Consider the following 20,542-nt stretch of genomic DNA (forward strand, 5'->3'; position numbering starts at 1 on the left):
TATTAATATATTCTATATTGATAGAATATATTGATATATTCTATATTGGCTGCAGTATATAGAGAAGGGCATAATCGTATTTCAATTCATCCAAAGGGACTAGATTGAACAGAGGACTACAACCTTCATTTGAAGGCATTAAATTAATGTTTCCTTATTCTGAGGCAGCTGGTCATCTTTTCTATGAAAAATTTGCACATCACCATACTCAACAGATGGAAGCCCCGGAGGCAAATACGGTATCAGAGTATACAAGAAATTAACAACTGAAGGAACATTGAAAATTCGCAGGAGAAGCGGCCTTCTTGAGCGAATTTCCAAGAGATATGATTATCGAACAGTGCTTAATTAAGGGCACGAAATTTTCTCGGGGATTATCTCAACGTCAGACACAACGTTAGCAGGATTAATCCTTCATTCCCAATTACTGTTAGTTTAACAGAAGTTCTACAGGACTTTGTGCTCATCTGTTTATCAGTTCATCAGCTTTATAAATTCATCGGCCGGACTTCTCTCACAGGCCAAGAGAAGCTGCCATGGGCCTACAATTTAATCACGTTCCTAATTACCTAAAAAAACTCCTATTAGAGTTTCATGCCAATAACCTGCATGTGAATCCTTACAACCTTACGAAGACAGTTGTAATATAACTGTTACGGGATATTGTTAAGTTTCGTGACCTTCTGTCTCAAAACAGCTTGGTACAGTCCGAAAAGATCAAGGTGCTGAGAAGTATGCATTGATTGACTTATAGCCTATAAAACCTAGGGAAATAAGTATAAACCAACTGGGATCGACGTTTTGTAAAGGTTTCATTCTTACGCTCCCTCTTGGATGAAAGTGTACATGAGGTCTTTGCACGTACCGAATATCGAAAGATCGTTCTTTATTAAGAGAGTTAAACTTTGATTCTTTTTAGGAGATTCGAAAACAATACGGTAGTTAAATATAGAATCTTGATGAAATGAGTCAAGCTTGCAAAAGACGCCTCGATATTTTTTATAAACTCCAGTTTAACTTTCTGGGTAATAGAAAATTAATCGCAGTCTCTTTTACTTTCCTTGTGCAGCGCGAGGAACAAGTTATCGGACACTATTCCCAATAGGGGAATTTCAGGGCTTCTGGTGCAAGATGTGGGAAGTGAGCCTAGGAAGTTGTATATCTTTCAGGTGACTTAACTGAAAATGTTCCATTGTAACCTAAGTAAAAAAAAAATTCTCAATTGATTACTTTCTTGGTGCCTCTGTTATACTCCTTCTACCAGACCTGTATAACATCTTTGTATCGGGAATCAGTGTTTTACGCTACGCTAATTCATTGGCGCTTGCTTTAGTAATTAATCGGCCGGACTTGTCTCACAGGCCAAGAGAAGCGGGTCTGGTTCTACAAGGTAATCACGTACCTAATTACCTAAGGATCTCCCATTAGATTTTCCGGCCAATAACCTGTATTTGAATCCTTTACAAGCTTATGACCATAAGACTAGTATAATTGTTACAGAAAATTGTTAAGCTTCGTGCGCTTCTGTCTGAAAAGTAGGTTGGTACAGTCGCAAAGGAACAAGGTGCTGAGCAGTAAGCATTATATATCCTTATGTCGTATTAAACCTAGGGCAATAAGTCGAAACCAACTGCGACGGACGTGTAGTAGAGGTTTCATTCTTACGACCCGGTCTCGGTAAAAATATACATGGATTCTTTGCACTTACGGAATATCCAAACATCGTTCTTTATTAAGAGTGTTAAGCTTGACTTCTTTTTAGGAGAGTCGTAAATTAAAAGGCAGTTACAAAATTTTAAGTGTCCTTGCAGATGGCAGAATCCTCGGAGTCAATTACCTGCTGCTGAAAATCTTTGCATTTAAACAAACAAACAATAAACAACTGTTATAAACGTACAATTGAATGATACTTTAGTACGAGAATCTGATATCTAAATGAATTGGTTTTTGCTCGCTGTGTGTCTTGCTACGGTTTCGTTTTCTCTTCGGGTACCAAAGCAGCTCGTGTTAAAGGATTCCAAAATATGTAAACTAAACAATAAACCACCTTCATGTTCTATATCATGTTTTTATACCTTGTTTTAAAGTTACATCAAGATCGTCTTCATGTCCATTTTGTTAGGTCTATAAGGCGGGGACGTTATTTCAAAATAATAATCATAACTGATTGGATCAACAATTAAGCAATTGTCAATGACATATTGGTTTTCAGCAGCTTTTTTCGTCATCATCTATATAAGATTGTCTTCCGATCTGCCATTGTTTATGCTTAGACCATTTCGCTCCTGGACTTGGAGGTAATTCCGAATTGAATGCTGCACACCTACCGTTCTAGTAGGGGAAAAAGTGGCCATATTGAAACTTTGTAACTACTTTTTTGTTACAGCTGATAGCCTATAACAAGAAGGACATGTTTCCTTCTCCATACAGGCGGATAAGTAATGTCTAATCTTGACCATTGTTTCAGGATTGAGATTTGGTTTTTTGAAGATTGTGACTAACTTACACAATTTTTCTTCTTTTTGAAGGTTCTTCAAGGCAGGCAACTATTCTCTCCTGAGTATAGCTGCGGTCGTGTCACAGCCTGTTGCATAATCAAAAATGTGAAAGCACTCTTTTAATGAAGCTCAAGATTCCTTAAATTTAATGTTTTCTAAGTATTTACTTTCGGTTTTGCTTCCATGTGGCCTTAAAAGAATCAGCAACTTCTCATAAAGAATTCTACCAGTAATTAAAAATCGAACATCCCCAACCATCCTCAATTTTTTTCTTTTATCAACGCATCACTTCTCACCGCATCACCTCATCAATATAGAATCTTTACGAAGAGAGTCAAGGTTCTATAGACGCCTCAATATTTTTTATAGACGCTAGTTTAACTTTCAATTTAATCGAAAACTAATAGCAGTATCTATTAATTTCATTGGGCACCGAGACGAGCAAGTACTCGAACATTATTACTAAAGGAGAAAATTCAGGTTTTTTGCTCCAAGATATGGAAAGTGAGTAAGAATAAAAGCCGGCATGTAAGGTGCTCTAGTTAAGAATTCCAAAGAATGTAAAGAGAACAATAAACCACCATGATTTATACCTTGTTTTTATACTTTCGTTTAAAGTTACATCAAGATCAACTTCATGTCCATTTTCTTGGATCTATAAGGCGGTGACGTTAACACAAAATAATAGTCATAACTGATAGGATCAAGAATTAAGCCGTTGTCAATGACATGATGATTTTCTACTGTTGTTGATCCTAATCATCTATATTAGATTTTCTTCCATTCTGCCATTTCTACATGAACTATCTTGGCAGAATACACAAAACCCTGAATACTTCATATCGGCTCTTTTACACTAACATGTGGCTCGCTCACAATGCTATCGTTCTGTCACTTTTTATCTACAGGTAAGTAAGCTTATCTGGCTGGAGCTGATGGTAGCTGTGTGGGTACTGGAATTCGCATATCCTCTTTCACACACCAACCTCGTTCGATTGGGTTCAAGCTTAGACCATTTCACTCCTGAAGTTCTAGGTACTCCCGAATTGAATGCTGCACAGCTGCTGTGTTAGAAATTGGAAAAGAGGCTATATTGAATGTTTGTAACTACTTCCTGGTTATATCTGATATGGCTTATACCAGGAGGACAGGACGGCATCAGAGGATTAAAATAAATTAACAACTCAAGGAACATTCACAAATCGCAAAAAAAAATAGTTCTTAAACGAAGGTCCAACTCATATGATTACCCAAGAGTGCTTAAAGAAGACCACGAAATTTACGTGGGGAGTAACTCAACGTCAAACACAACGTTAGCAAGATTAATCATTCATTCCCTAATACCGATACGATAAAAGAAGTTCTTCAGGACTTTTGAAGGAAACAGTTTATCATCTGAGCGATGCGTTGTTAATTCTTGTGTGAAATTGTCTCAATGCACAAGAATATAAGTTCGAATGCGGTGAATATTGCAGAGTCTCTGTTGTGTTGTGTTCTAAAACCCACACGTAGAAGGAAGAGTCCTTCTGCACGTAATGGCGTGGACTAAAAATGGCAAGTCAAATCTGCGTTAAGTACGTTTATCAAGTATGTTAAACGCTATTTTCAACTTGCATTTTATGGATTTAAATTACAATTAAACACGGAAAGTGCCGAAAGACAAAAATGAGCTTTCGGGAAATATCTGTAACGATACATTATGTCAGGAAATGGTATAGAACTTTGGTGTATCCTGTACACTATGTAAATTTTAGTGAAAATTTTGAATGGCCATGCTTACTTAAGAACATTGATTACTCACTTTTAGACATTGCTCGGGGACCTCTACATGTGGTTATGAAGACATTTACAACCGTCCGAGGAGTTGACAAAATCTAGGATCTGCGATCTTATACAACTAGGTCTGGATGAGGATATCAATATGCAACATTTAAAAGAAAATGAAATTGCATGACAGAAAGAATATTAGAAAACCCCGAAATTAAGATGGTGAGATTTTCTGAAGCGTTAACTTTGGCTGCAGGATATACAGAAGGTTATAATCGAATTGCAATTCATCCAAATGGACTATATTGAACAGGCGACTAGAAACTTCATTTGAAGGCATGAAATTAATGCTTCCGTTTTCCCACGCAGCTGGTCATTTTCTCTATAAATATTTTCAGATCACTATAGTCAACATATGGAAGCCCTGCAGGCAAGTACGGTATCAGAAGATTACAAGAAATTAACAACTCTAGGAACAATCACAATTCGCAGAAAAAGAGGCCTTTTTGAGCGGAGTTCCAAATGTTATGATTATCGAATAATATTTAATGAAGGCAACGAAATTTTCTGGGGGATTAAATCAACGTCACACACAACGTTTGCAAGATTAATTTTTCATTCCCAAATACTGTTACGATAAAAGAAGTCTACAGGATTTTTGTGCGCAGCAGTTTATCATCAGAGCGATACGTTGATCAAATACCACTCTGCTTGTGTGATAATATGTCAATGCGCAAGAATGTGAATTCGACTGTGGTGATTTTGCAGAGTCTCTATTGTCTTGTGTTTTAAAAGTCACACGTAGAAGGAAGAGCTTCTACACGCAATGGTGTGGACTAAAAATGGCAACACAAATTTGCGTTCCAAACGTTTCCAAATTATGTTAAACCCTATTTGACTTTATATTTTATGGATATAAATTACAATTAGACATGGAAAGTGCCAAAAGAGAAAACAGAGCTTTCGGGAAATATCTGCAACGATCCAATTTTTTCTGCCATTGAAGCCACGACAATTCAATCAGAGTTGTTGAGAAACTTGGAGATCAATAGTAGACGGTTTCAAATTATGCAAACTGTGATCAAAAGATAAAGGAAGCTGTATATCTACAACAGTAATAGAAGAAACTACAAACGGGAAATCTGTAGCTGTTCATGGGTCTGATTCAGATCTTTTAAGAATCTTACTAGAGGACTTCATAAGCAGTTGCTGATTCTTTTAATGTCAAAAAAGCACTACTGAAAGGAAATTCAACGAAATTATTAAATTTAAAGAAACTTTAGCATCACTAAATATTGCTTTCACTTTTTTCATTATGCAACAGGCTGTAACAGGACCTTAGCTATTCTCAGCATTGAATAGTTGGCAGCCTTAAAGATCCTTCAAAAAGAAGAAGCATTGCGCAAGTTAGTTAGATTCTTCAACCAACCAAAACTCAATCCGAAAAAAAAATGGTCAAGATTACATATTTCTGATTCGACCGTATGGAGAAGGAAACATATCCTCCCTGGTATAAGCCATATCAGGTATAACAAAGGAGGAATATTACAAAGCTTCAATATGGCCACTTTTCTCCCTACTAACACGGCAGCTGTTCAGCATTCAATTCGGAAGTACCTCCAACTCCACAAGCGAAGTGTTCTAAGCATGAACCCAATCGAAAGAGTTTGGAGTGTGAAAGAGGATATGCAAATTTTAAGGACCCACACTGCTACCATCAGCTCCAGCCGTCTAATGTTACTAACCTGCACATAACAAAGGACAGCAAGATGTGAACGAGCCACATGTTAGTATAAAAGAGCAAATATCTAATATTGAAGGTTTTCTCCATTCTGCCAATGGACTTCATGTACAAATATCACATCGGAAGACAATCTTATATAGATGATGACGAACAAAGCTGCTGGAAACCAATATGTCATTGACAATTGCTAATTGTTGATCCAAACAGTTATGATTATTATTTTGAAATAACGTCCCCGCCTTATAGATCTTACCAAATGGACATGAAAACGATCTTCATGTAACTTTAAAAGAAGGTAAAAAAGGAAGGTATAAAACATGAAGGTGGTTTATTGTTAAGTTTACATATTTTGAAAATCTTTAACACGAGCGGCTTTGGTACCCGGAGAGAAAACGAAATTCTAGGAGGACACACACAAGTTAACGAGCAAAAACTTCAGGAGTGAAATGGTCTAAGCATGAACCCAATGGAACATGGTTGGTGTGTGAAAGAGGATATGCGAATTCCATGACCCACACAGCTACAATCATTTCCAGCCGGATAAGCTTACTTACCTGTAGATAAAAAGTGACTGAAAGATAGGTTTGTGAACGAGGCACATTTTAGTGTAAAGGAGCCGATATAAAGTATTCAGGGTTTTGTGTAACTGCCAAGAGAGTTCATGTGAAATGGCAGAATGGAAAACAATCAACCAGACATATTAATATTTGATAAAAGCGTACTGAGATTAGCATTTTTCAATTACAACTTACACGCTGTAATACTCAAAAAATTTCTTGTAAAATTACCTTCATATGGCAAAAGATTTAAGATTCACTTACAAGACTGCCGACTGTTGTTTTCTGCAGAAATAATGGTATTACTAATTGTAGATATCAGGATTCATTTAGATAAAAATATAATAACAGTAGATGTCGAGATGCCCCATGATACATTCATTAGAACGAGTGGAATCGGTTTGCATGCAATACAACCGACGAGAGCGGGCGGGTTGAAATGGGAAAAGTACGGCAGATTATATTGTCCTTAGGACATGCAAATTCGAAATATTCGAGTTCAAACCCAGTGACGTACTGAACAAAAAGTCTTTAGCTTAGAAGGAATGAATATCACGGTGAGCTCATAAGGTATAGTAAAGAGAAAGCGCGTTAAAATGGTGTTCAAGCTGATGGGTCACTTGCGATAGGACAGTCATCCCCGAGCTAGTGAAGCTTTTTGTAATATCCATCCACAACGACAGAAATCGCCTTGAAATGAGAACATTAGTTAAGACGTCACTTGACATCATTGTAAAGGTATTCTACAAAGTCTAAAAACACATATTAATAAGAGATTAATTCGATCTCTAAGTGATGCGGTGATTAAAGAAATAACTTTGAGGATGGACCGGGATTTTCGATTTTTATTTAGTGGTTTAGAGTGCAACAGGCGTGCAAATAACTTGAGGGTTCTATTTCGAGGTGTCCGGTAAGGCTAAACGGCTTATGCCGGCCTATGTCCTACTTACAATGTTGTGAAAATTAGAAGTCAGCAGTGGACAACGGCATCTATTCCTTAATTCCTATTGGTTTACAGCTTATAAAGGAATTTAACAACGAATCTGAGGCCGTAGGATCTTGTGTACCTAACTCTCAAAAACGAAGCAGTAGTCCTTGGCTCCTTAACTCACATTATGCAATGGCGTATCATTTAAAAAACCTTGGATTTACTGCTCCCTTTAATAAGACGAGGGTATCACAGAATGAGCAGCGGTTTTTTTAGGTGGGCCCTTGGGATTGAAAAATGTGATACTAAATGTAAAAATATAAGTATTATTTTATCAATGATAATCAAGCAATTGCTATACTTTTCGTTAATATGTAAGTACATTAGTTTTTGAGAGTGCTTCCTGCTGAAGAAATCTACTTAGGACTCATAACCTTTTTCTTAGTTGTTAGTCTGATAGAATTGGTTTAATCCAGAGAATTGTGTTCTTATGGATATATTATTTAAAGAAAATCTCCTGTGTGTTAACACTCGAGGCTATCAAATATGAGTTTAATTAGCGTCGTTTGTCTTCACTAGGACTTAGATACAGAGTTGTGTAGGATTCACTGGGTTCCGGTCTATCATTAATAATATTTTCCCGATTGTATCCTGTAAAACAAGCTATTGAACCCATTATATTCTAACCTCCAAAGCAGCCTTGCTTTGGGTCTGAGACCGGTGATTTGATCGATGAGAAATATGAAGGATGATTTTAGGTTCTGTTGTGATCTTCCCTTAGACGATTAGCTGGAGAATGTTTACCGTACACTCAGTCCTGTGTTCGCTACCAACTTAGTATCGTCTCCTCCGAGGGTTGTAAATGTCTACATAACCACATGTAGAGTTCCCCGAGCAAAGTCTAAAAGTGAGTTATCAATGATCTTGAGTAGGCATGGCGTTATGAGTGCTAAGTAGATTTCTTCAGCAGGAAGCACTCTTAAAAAGTTTTGTAGTTACATATAAACGGGAAGTATAGTAATTGCTTGATTATGATTAAAAAATTAATACTTATATTTTTACATTTGGTATCACATTTTTCAATCCCAGGGGCCCACGTAACAAACCGCTGTTCGTTCTTTGATACCCTCGTCTTATTAAAGGGAGAAGTAAATCCACGGTTTTATAAATGGTACGCCATTGCATAATGTGAGATAAGTAGCTATAAAAGCACTACTGCTTCGTTTTTAACACCTAAATACACAACACAACATACTACGGCCTCCGATTCATTGTTGAATTTCTTTACTAGCTCTAAGCCAATAGGAATTAAGGAATACATGGCGACAACCACTGCTGATTTCTAAATTTCACAGGATTTTTAGAAAGACATAAGCCGCCATAACCGCTTTAGCCCTACCGGACACCTCGAAATAGAACCCTCGAATTATTCGCACGCTTGTTGCACCCTAAACCACTAAATATAAATCGAAGCTTCTCCGTCCAACTTAAAAATTATTTTTTTAATCACCGCATCACTTAGAGGTCGATTTAACCCGGCAACTCCCATAGCGTTATTTATAAAGATTAAACTTTCTCACAAATAAAAGTTTTTATTAGGCACTCCTTAATACATACTCCTATATACATATTTTGAGAAACTCATACCCCGGTACTTCGGTACCATGGTGTCACCTACAGAGGACAATGGCAATACGTGTACAAACTGACACCATGCTAAACTTAATGAGAGTGGAAGTTTTATTGTAAGTATATATGGTTCTCGTGTATATATTTTGAATGGAACAAAAATTCAACCTATATAAGAGATTGCACACACATTACAAAAAATATCCACCATAAATTGAGGTTCGAAACCAAAGCAGTACATGAAACAGTTTGAACGCCATCAAACTGAGAGTTTGTTTGTCTTTTCTGCCAACCTTGCGTTCGGATTTGAAAAAAAAAAATCATCGATTGGCATTATGGAACTTATACCTGCAATGCTAATGTAACCCAACCTCGCACTTTCCACACACTATAGTTATTTTGTAGCAGAAAACGCATCTTCTTTGGGGAGAATCCACACGGTCGTGATCTTCAACACTTCCACTATTTCGCTGCTCCAGTGAAAGTCTTGATGAAACAGGTGATGCATACACAACACTTTTCTTAGCACGTTTCCCATATTTTTGGCAATAGGCTTGCACTACTGCTCTCCTGAAATCACAATATGTAAATCGACTCCCAGTGGTTGTGGTTCTAAATATTAGCCAAGCATTCTGCACGCTGCGTCGATTCCGAAAACAAACAGAGCTAACCACCACTTTTTACCGCGGTAACCTATCCGCATAACGTGAACATTTTCGTCAAACCTCTCTGCCCCTCCCATGTATCCTCCTATTAGCTTTATAGACCTAACGAAATGTACATGAAGATGATGTTCATGTAACTTTAAATGAAGGTATAAAAACAAGGTATAAAAGAAGGTGGTTTATTGTTCTGTTTACATTTTCTGGAATTCTTTAACACGAGCAGCATATATGCCGGCTTATATTCTTACTCACTTCCCACATCTGGAGCAGAAGCACTGAATTTTCTCCCTTAGTAATAGTGTTCGAGTACTTGCTCGTCTCGGTGCCCAAAGAAAGTAATAGATACTTCTATTAACTTTCGATTAGCTTGAAAGTTAAACTTGCGTCCAAAAAAAATTTCAAGGCGTCTTTTGCAACTTTCACTCACTTCATCAAGATTCTATATTGATAACGACACGTATCTATCCAAATAATCTTCAGGCTATAGAACCTTAAAGTCTTTCTGACTCGCACGGTTCATCTTGCACTACAGAGTGCCATATCGCACATTCTTATTAAGCTTATTAGAGGATTTGAATTTTTCGATGTTCTAAACGGTTTCTCACCAGTGAGCAATGTACTGACTGGTAGACTTCCCCTCTGTAGCACATTAGTGCAATACTTTATTAGCTTTTTGACACATTTCATACCTGAGACAGAATGATCAACCAGATGTACTTCTGCTGACGTGAACTGACCTTGCGTGTCCATTCCATCGACTCAAGGGTTTCTTCCAAGACCAAAAAGCTACTCCACAAAATGTACCCGATTAATCGCCACCAGTTGAGGCTTACGAAGTACACTCATCTCTAACATTGAACCGACTGCTTTTTGCCTGGTATGTATGCGAGCATTTCCATGGCCGTTGACCAGAGCCAGTCTAGATCACCAAGTAAAATCATTTACTATAATAGAAGCACCTGATCGTCTGTAGAATTCTGCATAGATGATCGCATCATATAGCGGAATATCATGGCATAGTGCGTAGAGAATATTCCTTGCATAGTCCAGCTAAGAGCCGTTAACTTTGGCAAGAAGAAAGTCGAAACACACAGATATGTGTTTAGAACTATACTTTAGATTGTTTTTAGACAACATTGTATTACCGACTTACAGAAACATTCAGATATTTTACTAAGAAGAGTTGTAGATATACATGTTGTTCTATTATCAACACGAATGCAAGCAGTTACCATGCAATACAACCTACCAGACATAGTAATATTTTATAAGAGATGAATGAAAATGTTACCTGATAACACGGTAGCATTGTCTTGATAAGAATATCGTATCACATTTCGCCATTCTTACATCCTCTTTCCCTCTAGTGTCATATTCTTGGTGTGTCAATGCTGTCTTACTCGCAAGATTTAATCAATTCTTTTCTCGCGACTCGCGTTTCGATTTCCTTTTCTCAAACATTCTTTTGATAGCTATTCATCTTCTGAAAGCTTTGCCACATTTAATGATGAGATACACACCTCTCCTTTTGATATAAGCAGTGTAGTCCCTCTGTATTTATTCAATATTTCAGTATGAAGTACTAATACAAAATACTCAACTCTTCAGCATACAGTAAATAAGTGCAAGAAAAGTGAACAAAGCCCATGCGTTATGTCATTAGATCAGCCATTATACTGCCAGGGTATTCATATCGTACCTTCAGCTGAAGAAGTTTATGAACGGTCCAAAGTTGTACCGCATTTAGGAGGTTTCCACTTAAGTATTTTCTAGGCACGATTGGATACATTATGTCAGGAAATGGTATAGAAGAACTTTTGCATATCCTGTACACTATGACAACATTAGTGAAAATGCTGAATGGCCATGCCTACACAAGATCATTGAGAACACACTTCTAGACTTTGCTCGGCGACCTTTACATGTGGTTATGTGGACATTTACAACCCTCGGAGGAGATGACATTACCTAGGATATGCGATCTTATTAACAACGTACGGATGATGAAATCAATATGCAACATTTTCAAGAAAATAAAAATGCATGACAAAAACCATATTAGGAAATCTCAAAATTAAAACTGTTACATTTTCCGGACCGTTAGCTTGGGCTGCAGTATATAGAGAAAGTCATAATCGTATTGCTTTTCATCAAAAGGGAGTAGATTCAAAAGGGGACTAGAAACTCTATTTGAAGGCTATTAAATTAATGCTTCCGTTTTCTCACGCACCTGGTCATCTTTTCTATGAAAAATATGAACATCACTATACTCAACAGATGGAAACCCTGGAGGCAAATACGGTATCAGAGATTAATAGTAGAGTAAGAAATTAACAACTCAAGGAACATTCACAATTCGCAGGAAACGAGGCCTTCTTGTGCGAAGATCCAAGAGATATGATTATCGAACAGTGCTTAATTAAGGGCACGAAATTTTCTGGGGGATTAACTCAACGTCAGACCCAACGTTAACAAGTTTACTCTCTCATACCCAAATGCTGTTCCGATAACAGAAGTTCTCCAGGACTTGTGTGGCATCAGTTTATCATCAGAGCGAAACCCTGGCAAATGCGTTGAGCTAATGGCACCTTCCTTGTGTGATAATAATTCAAAGCGCAAGAATATCAATTTGACTACGGTGAATAATGCAGTCTCTGTTATCATGTGTATTAAAACCCACACGTAGATGGATGAGCCCTTCTACACGCAATGGTGTGGACTAAAAATGGCCAGTCAAATATGTGTTAATTACTTATATAAATTATGTTAAGCGCTATTTTCACCATATATTTTTTGGACATAAATTACAATTAGACACGGAATTGTCGCAAGACAAAAAAAAAAAAAAAACTTTCGTGAAATATCTCAACGATCGAATTTAGTTCTGCCCTTGAGCCGCGGCAATTCAATCACGGTTCTTCAGAAACTTGGAGATCAATACTAGACGGCTTCAAATGATGCAAGCAGTTTTCGAAGAGTAAGGGTAGCTGTATATGGACAAGAATAATGGAAGAAACTACAAACGGGAAATTTGTAGCTGTTGGTGGGTCTGATTCAGATTTTTTAAGAATCTTGGTAGAATTTTTTATGAGCAGTTGCTCATTCTTTTAAGTCCACATGGAAGCAGAACCCAAAGGAAATGCTACGAAATCATTAAATTTATGGAATCTTGAGCATCATTAAAAGACTTGCTCAGGAGAGAATAGTTGCTGTCTTCAAGATCCTTCAAAAAGAAAAAGAATTGTGCAAGTTAGAATCTTCAACCAACCAAATCTCAATCCTGAAACATTGGTCAAAATTGGACATTTTTGATCCGCCTTCTTGGTGTAAGCCTATCAGGTATATCAAAAACGCACATACAAAGCTTCAATATGGCCACTTTTTCCGTTACTAGCTCGGCAGGCGTGAAGCATTCAATTCGAAATTACCTCCAGCTCCAAAAGCGAATTGGTCTAAGCATGAACCCAATCGAATGAGGTTGGTGTATGAAAGGGGATATGCGAACTCCAGGACCCTCACAGGAACCATCGGCTCCAGCCGGATAAGCTTACTCATATGTAGATAAAAAGTGATTGCTAGATAGGATTGTGAACGAGCCACATGTAACTGTAAGCTTACTCATCTGTAGATAAAAAGTATTCAAGATTTTCTGCATTCTGTCAAGGGACTTCATTTACAAATGGAAGATCGGAAGACAATCTGATTTAGATGATGACGAACTACAGCTGTAGAAAACCAATATATCATTGACAACGACTTAATTGTTGATCCAATCAGTTATAATTATTATTTTGTAATAACGTCCCAGCCTTATAGGCCTAATAAAATGGACATAAAGACGATCTTGATGAAACTTTAAATGAAGGTGTAAGGACAAGGTATAAAACACGAAGGTGGTTTATTGTTCTGTTTACATATTTTGGAATCTTTTAACACGAGCTGCTTTGGTACCCGAAGAGAAAACGAAACCGTAGAAGGACACATTTAAGGTAAGGACCAAAAACCAATTCATTTAGATATCACATTCGCGTACTAAGGTATCATTCAATTGTACGTTTATAACAATTGTTTATTGTTTGATTGTTTATATGTTAAGATGTTCAACAGCAGATGATTCACTCCAAGGATTCTGCCATCTGCCAGGACACTTATGATTATCTAACTGCCGTTTAATTTACGACTGTCCTGAAGGGAAGTAAAGTTTAACACTTTTAATAAAGAACGAAGTATGGGTATTCCGTACATCCAAAGTTTTGATGTACATTTTTATCTAAGATGATGTCGTAAGAATGAAAGCTCTACTACACGACGATCACAGTTGGTTTCAACATATTTGACTAGGTTTAATACGACATAAGTATAATCAATGCTTACTGCTCACCACCTTGTTGCATTGCGACTGTACCGACCTACTTTACAGACAGAAGCCCGCGAAGCTTAACAATTTTCTGTAACAGTTATAGTCGTAAGCTTGTAAAGGATTCAAATGCTGGTAATTGGCCTGAAAATCTAGTAGGAAATGCTTAGGTAAATAGGTGCGTGATTACCGTGTAGAATCAGGCCCGCTTCCCTTAGCTTGTGAGACAAGTCCGGAGAATGAATTACTAAAGCTAGCGGTGTAAAGCACTGATTCGCAATACAAAGAAGTTATACAAGCTTGGTAGAACAGGTGTAGAACAGAAACGTCAACAAAAGTATCAGGTGTCAGATACTTTTTTGTACTTAGGTTACATTGGGAGATTTTCAGTCAAGTACACCTGAAAGATATAATACTTCCTATGCTTACTTTCGACATGTTGGAGCAGAAACCTTGAATTTTCTCCCTTAGTAATAGTGTTCGAGTACTTGCTCGTCTCGGTGCCCAAAGTAAGTAATAGAGATTGCGAAAAACTTTCGATTAGGTTGAAAGTTAAACTGGCATCTATAAAAAATTTCGAGGTGTCTTTTGCAACCTTCACTCACTTCATCAAGATGCTATGTGGATAACCCTACGTATCTATCACACTAATCTTATGCTATAGGACCTTAAAGTCTTTCTCGCACGCGCGGTTGATCTTGCACTACAGACTGCCATATCGCACACTCTTATTAAGCTTATTCAAGGATTTAAAATTCTTAATCTTCTCAACATTTTCTCACCGGTAAGTAAATTCTGGTAAGCTTCCGCTCTGTAGCAGATTAGTGGACCAACCATATTAGCTTTTCGACACCTTACATATCTGATACGGAATGATCAAAAAGAATAGTATCTGAAATCTAATTTATTAAATTCAAAACTAGCTCAACTCGCTGACGTGATTAGAGCTTTCGTGTCCTGCCACCGATTGAAAGTTGTCTTCTCAAGAACAGAAAGTTACTCCACAAAATGTACATGGTTAATAGCCAGCATTTGAGGCTTACGAAGTATACTCATCTCTAACGCTGAACCAGACTGTGATTTGGGCTGGTATGTATGGGAGCGTATCCATGGCCGTTGACCAAAGCCAACCTAGGACACCAAATATTTTCCTTTAAAAAAATACAAGCACTAAACCGTTTGTAGATTTCTGCTTAGGTGTTCGCTGCATATAGCGGATTACCATGGGAAGCTGCCTAGAATACATTCCTTAGTACAGCCGTTAACATTGCTAAGAAGAAAGTCGAAATACACAGATATGTCCTTAGATCTATACTTCAGATTGTTTTCTTAAAACATACTAATTCTAAGATACCCAAACGTTCAGATAACATTTTACTAAGAGGAGATGTCGAGATATGTGTTGTTGTCTTATCAAAACGAATGCAAGCAGTTCGCATGCACTAGAACCAACCAAACATAGTAATATTTGATAAGAAGCGAAGTGAGATTAGGATTTTTCAATTTCAACTCACACGCTGTAATACACTAATATCTGTTGATTTATAACATTCATATAGCAGAAGAAATATGATTTATCTACAAGGCTGCCGAATGTGGCTTTCTGCAGATATAATGGTAATACTAATTGTAGATATAAGGATGCATTTAGATAAAAAGATAATATCATTAGATGTCGAGATCCGGCATGATACTTGCATTAGAACGAGTGGAATCAGTTTTCATGCAGTACAATCGACGTGAGAGGGTGGGTTGAAATGGGAAAAGTACTTCAGCACATATTGTCCTTAGGACTTGCAAATTCGAAATATTCGAGTTTAAAAACAGTGACGTGCGGGAAAAGAAGTCTTTAGCTGAGAAAGACTGAATATCACGGTGAGCTCATAAGGTATAGTAAAGAGAAAGCGGGTTAAAATCATGGACAAGTTGATGGGTCACTTGCGATGGGACATGCATCCCTGACCTTGTGAAGCTTTTTGTAATATGGATCTACAACGACAGAAATCTCCTTAAATTGAGAACATTAGCAGAGATGTCACTTGACTTCATTGTAATAGTATTCTACAATTTCTGAAAAGAGATATTAATAAGAGATTAAATGGATCTCTAAGTGATGCGGTGATTGAAGAAATAACTTTAGGGATGGACGGGGATGTTCGTTTTTTAATTAGTGGTTTAGACTGCAACCAGCGTGTCAATATTTCGAGGGTTCTATTTCGAGGTGTCCGGTAAGGCTAAATGACTTACGTCGGCTTATGTCGTTCATACAATGCTGTGAAATTTAGAAGTCAGCAGTGGACATTGGTATGTGTTCCTTAATTCCTCTTGGCTTCCAGAAGTAAACGAATTCAACATTGAATCCGAGGCCGTAGGATCTTGTGTTGTGTACCTAGGTCTCAAAAACGAAACAGTAGTGCTTTTAGAGCTCCTTTAATCACATTATGCAGTGGCGTACCATTTTAAAACCATGGATTTAATTCTCCATTTAATAAGACGAGAGTATCACAGACGTATAGCTTTGGGAACGAACAGCGGTTGGTTTTAGGTGGGACCTTGGGATTGAAAAATGTTGTGATATCAAATGTAAAAAACATAAGTATTAACTTATGAATGATAATCAAGCAATAGCTATATTTCCCGTTTATATGCAACTACAATACTATTAGAGTGATTCCTGCTGAAGAAATCTACTTAGGACTCACAACACTCTCACCTTTTTTTTTTTTATTCTTAACCTGATAGAAACGGTTTATTCCAAAGAGTTGTGTTCCTACGAATGTATTACTTAAAGAAATTCTCCAGTGTGTTAACACTCGAGGCTATCAAATGTGCGTTTAAATAGCGTCCTTGCTGCTCACTATGACTTACATACATAGTTGTTTAGGATTCACTAGTTTCCGTTCTATCATTAATAATATTTTCCCTATTGTATCCTAAAAAACTTGCTATGGAACCCATTATATTCTAACGTGGAAGGCAGCCTTCCTTTGGGCCTGAAACCAGTCATCTGATCGGAGAGACAAATAAAGAATCGATTTTACTTCTTTGAGATCTTCTCTTACACGGTTAGGTGGAAATATTTTCGGTATACTCAGTCCTGTGTTCGCTACCAACTTAGTAACACTGGTCATCATCACAAAACAACGAAACTGTGGGCTAATCAAATAATCTTTTCATATAAGCTCACTGTATACTTTGATTAGTAACTAAGTACCACACCTTTCATAGAGCAGAAAAAGTCATTTATTTCAAATGTCCCTTGATGAAAATTCTCCATATCCAAGTTTTTGATTGAAAAAGTAATCTTCTATCACGGTACCATTGTCTGAAGAGAATATCGTATGACAATTATTCATTCTGACATCCACTTACCCTCTAATGCAATACACTCATGTTCTTAGTGTGTCAATGCTGTCTTACTCGGAAGATTTAATCTTGTCTTCACTCATGTCTCGCGTCTCAATTTCCTATTATCAAACAACCTTTGGATAGCTATTCATCTTGTGAAAGCTTCGCCACAACGATTGTGTAATGGTGAGATAGAGACCTCTTCTTTTGATATAAGCTGTGTAATCCCTCTGTATTTCTCAATATTTCAACATCAACTACTAATACTAAATATTCTACTCATCTGCATACTGTAAATAACTGCGAGAAAAGTGACCAAAGCACATGCGTTATGACATTAGATCAGCCATTATACAGGAAAGGTGTTCAAATCGTAAATCAGCTGAAGAAATCTCTGAACGGTCCAAAGTTTGCAGTTAAGTAATTTCTAGGCACGAATGGATACATTATTTCAGAAAATGGTATAGCGATCATGTGTGCACCTGTTGTCAATTAGCGGTCCCAAAGGCCAAAAGGGATGGAAATCTCTAAGAGAGAGAAACAAAAAAACTTTCTTAATGTAAATTCTAGTTCAAAGTTAGAAGTACTTGCTTTTGCACGTGATTTTTTTCTTTTTTCAGGGAACAAAAAAGTCCTGGCGCCTAAGAAATTACATCATATAATATTGCAAATTTGCAAGTGGATGTATTTACATTGCAATGTTTGGTAATAAAGATATTATGATTAGAAAACAATCTTGCAAAAAGTAGGTTTAATTTCTTCATCCATCGCAAGTCTTAGGAAACCTTTATACCTCGCCTCCCCACTCCCCGAATATCGATATCGAAAATTTAGAATGATGTATTCATGTCCATACATTTGTATCGAATGTTGATATATGATAATATAGATATCGATGATAGCGATATATCGACACATCACAGATTCCGAGAAGTGATGCTTGAAATATACTGGAATCAACAATCAAATAATAAATAAGTCTTCCATTTCCGTATCCAATGTTGAGGGGGAAGGGTGCGAGTCTACTTAGCTACACGGGCCATATCAATTGTTTCCTTAAATCAGTCATTACACCCGCTATTATCAAAATGTTAAGTCAGCCATTGTCTGCGGGTTACCCCAGTTCCATTTGAAGTTTGAATTGAAGACCTGAAATGCAAAACATCCCAAATCCACTCTTTTTCTTCGTATTTTTCGTTTTCTGTTTTTTATGTTAGCATCTATGTTTCAGGGCTATTCACTTGCATAATACGTAAGTCCAAATCAAAACCTTTTTTTTTTTTTTTAAGAAAAATTCAAAATAATTTCAGCTAAACAGAATAGCATTCCAAGTATAATCTTCTTGTCTTTCTTCTAAAAACAAAAAAGTACTCCGGTGGACTTCGGTTGTTCTGCAATTCAGATCTTCAATTTTATTTACGGTCTTTAACCATTTTTTAACTCGCAGGCTCCTTGCTTTCATAAGAAGCATTTGTTGTGTGGATTAAAATAAAAAATGAATTAATCTATATCCTTGGGAACTTACTGTTGCACCAACACATATATACAGGGTATAACAAAAAGGTACGACAAAATTTCAGAGGTGGATTCTTTATGGGTAGACAAGCAAAATCGTTCATATGACCATATGTCGGGAAATGTATCATTACAGAGTTACGGCCATTGAGCCGCCTAATGGTGGAAATAGTCATATTCTGGTCGCTCCTTAATGTGACTCAATTTAAACATCAATAACTCAGACCCTAATTAATCTAGGAAGATATTTTCGGTATCTATGTATTGCTAAAGGACGAGGCTTTCCGCCTATATATACAGGGTGAGTCAAAAGTCTTTGAACCTGCATAAATTTTAAAATCGACGGGAAAAGTAAAAAGTGATGATGGGAAAAGAGGTTTGATGAGGGGCTGCAACTTCTGGAGTGTATGTCATTCATGGCCGCCATCTCAAAATCCGCCATTTTAGATTCAAGTCATTTTTTAAATGGGAAGGGGGTGTATATCACATCAAATAACACTAGCTTGAGCTCAGAAATTTAGTGGTGTATTTTTTTCTATCTTGTACAGTTTAGAAGTTATTAATGTTCAAAGGTGGGAAATTACCTTGATACTGACCCAGTTCTCTCTTTGTTCCAGGTGATCTAAAATAGGTCTGACACGTGAACAGAAGATCGAAATCATCCTTATATCAGTGGAACGAAGCTACCTTTCAATAGTAGCTGACTATAACAGACGGCACTCAGACAGAGAAACGGTATCGCACAGCACGGTGGCTCACGTGATCACCAAATTCGAGAGACGGACTCTGTTCAAGATAGGGCACGTAGTGGGCGACCGAAGACTGCCACCAATGAGGAAACTGCAACGGCTGTTGTTGCGTCATTTGTGAAAAGTCCTAAACGAAGTACCCGTCATGTGTCCCTAGCATGTGCAATAAACCAATCCTCCGTTGTCCGGATATTGCACGCCAATGAGTGGCATCCTTACAAGCTGCACATGCAAAATAAACTGAACGAGGATGACCCTGATCGCCGGTTGAAGTTCTGCATGTGGGCTGCGGAACAACACGAAGTGGATCCTGCGTTTGCCAAGGGCATACTATTCAGCGACGAGGCGTATTTCACTTTGAACGGAGAGGTTAATCGATATAATTGTCGATACTGGTGTGACGCAAATCCAAACTGGGTTGACCCGAGTCGAGAACATAGTCCAGCGAAGGTGATGGTGTGGTGTGGCACATGGGACACCCGCATCATTGGGCCATTTTTCATTTATAACACCTTAACTGCTCTATACTATCTGATGCTGTCGCAGGACTTTGTATTCCCTGCCACACTGAAAGCTGACGGCGTTTTCCCATCTTATTTTCAGCACGATGGAACCCCTCCATACTATAGACTTGGTGTCCGTCAATGGTTAGATGAATAACTGCCAGAGAAGTGAATTGGTCGCGGTGGTCCCGTGGAATGGCCGCTTAGATCCCCTGACTTAACGCCCCATGATTTTTATCTATGGGAACATCTTAAGCATATAGTGTATGCTGAGACAATCCG

This window comes from Thermobia domestica, chromosome 10 (assembly GCF_964235325.1).
Source record: "Thermobia domestica chromosome 10, izTheDome1.hap1.1, whole genome shotgun sequence".
NCBI lineage: Eukaryota > Metazoa > Arthropoda > Insecta > Zygentoma > Lepismatidae > Thermobia > Thermobia domestica.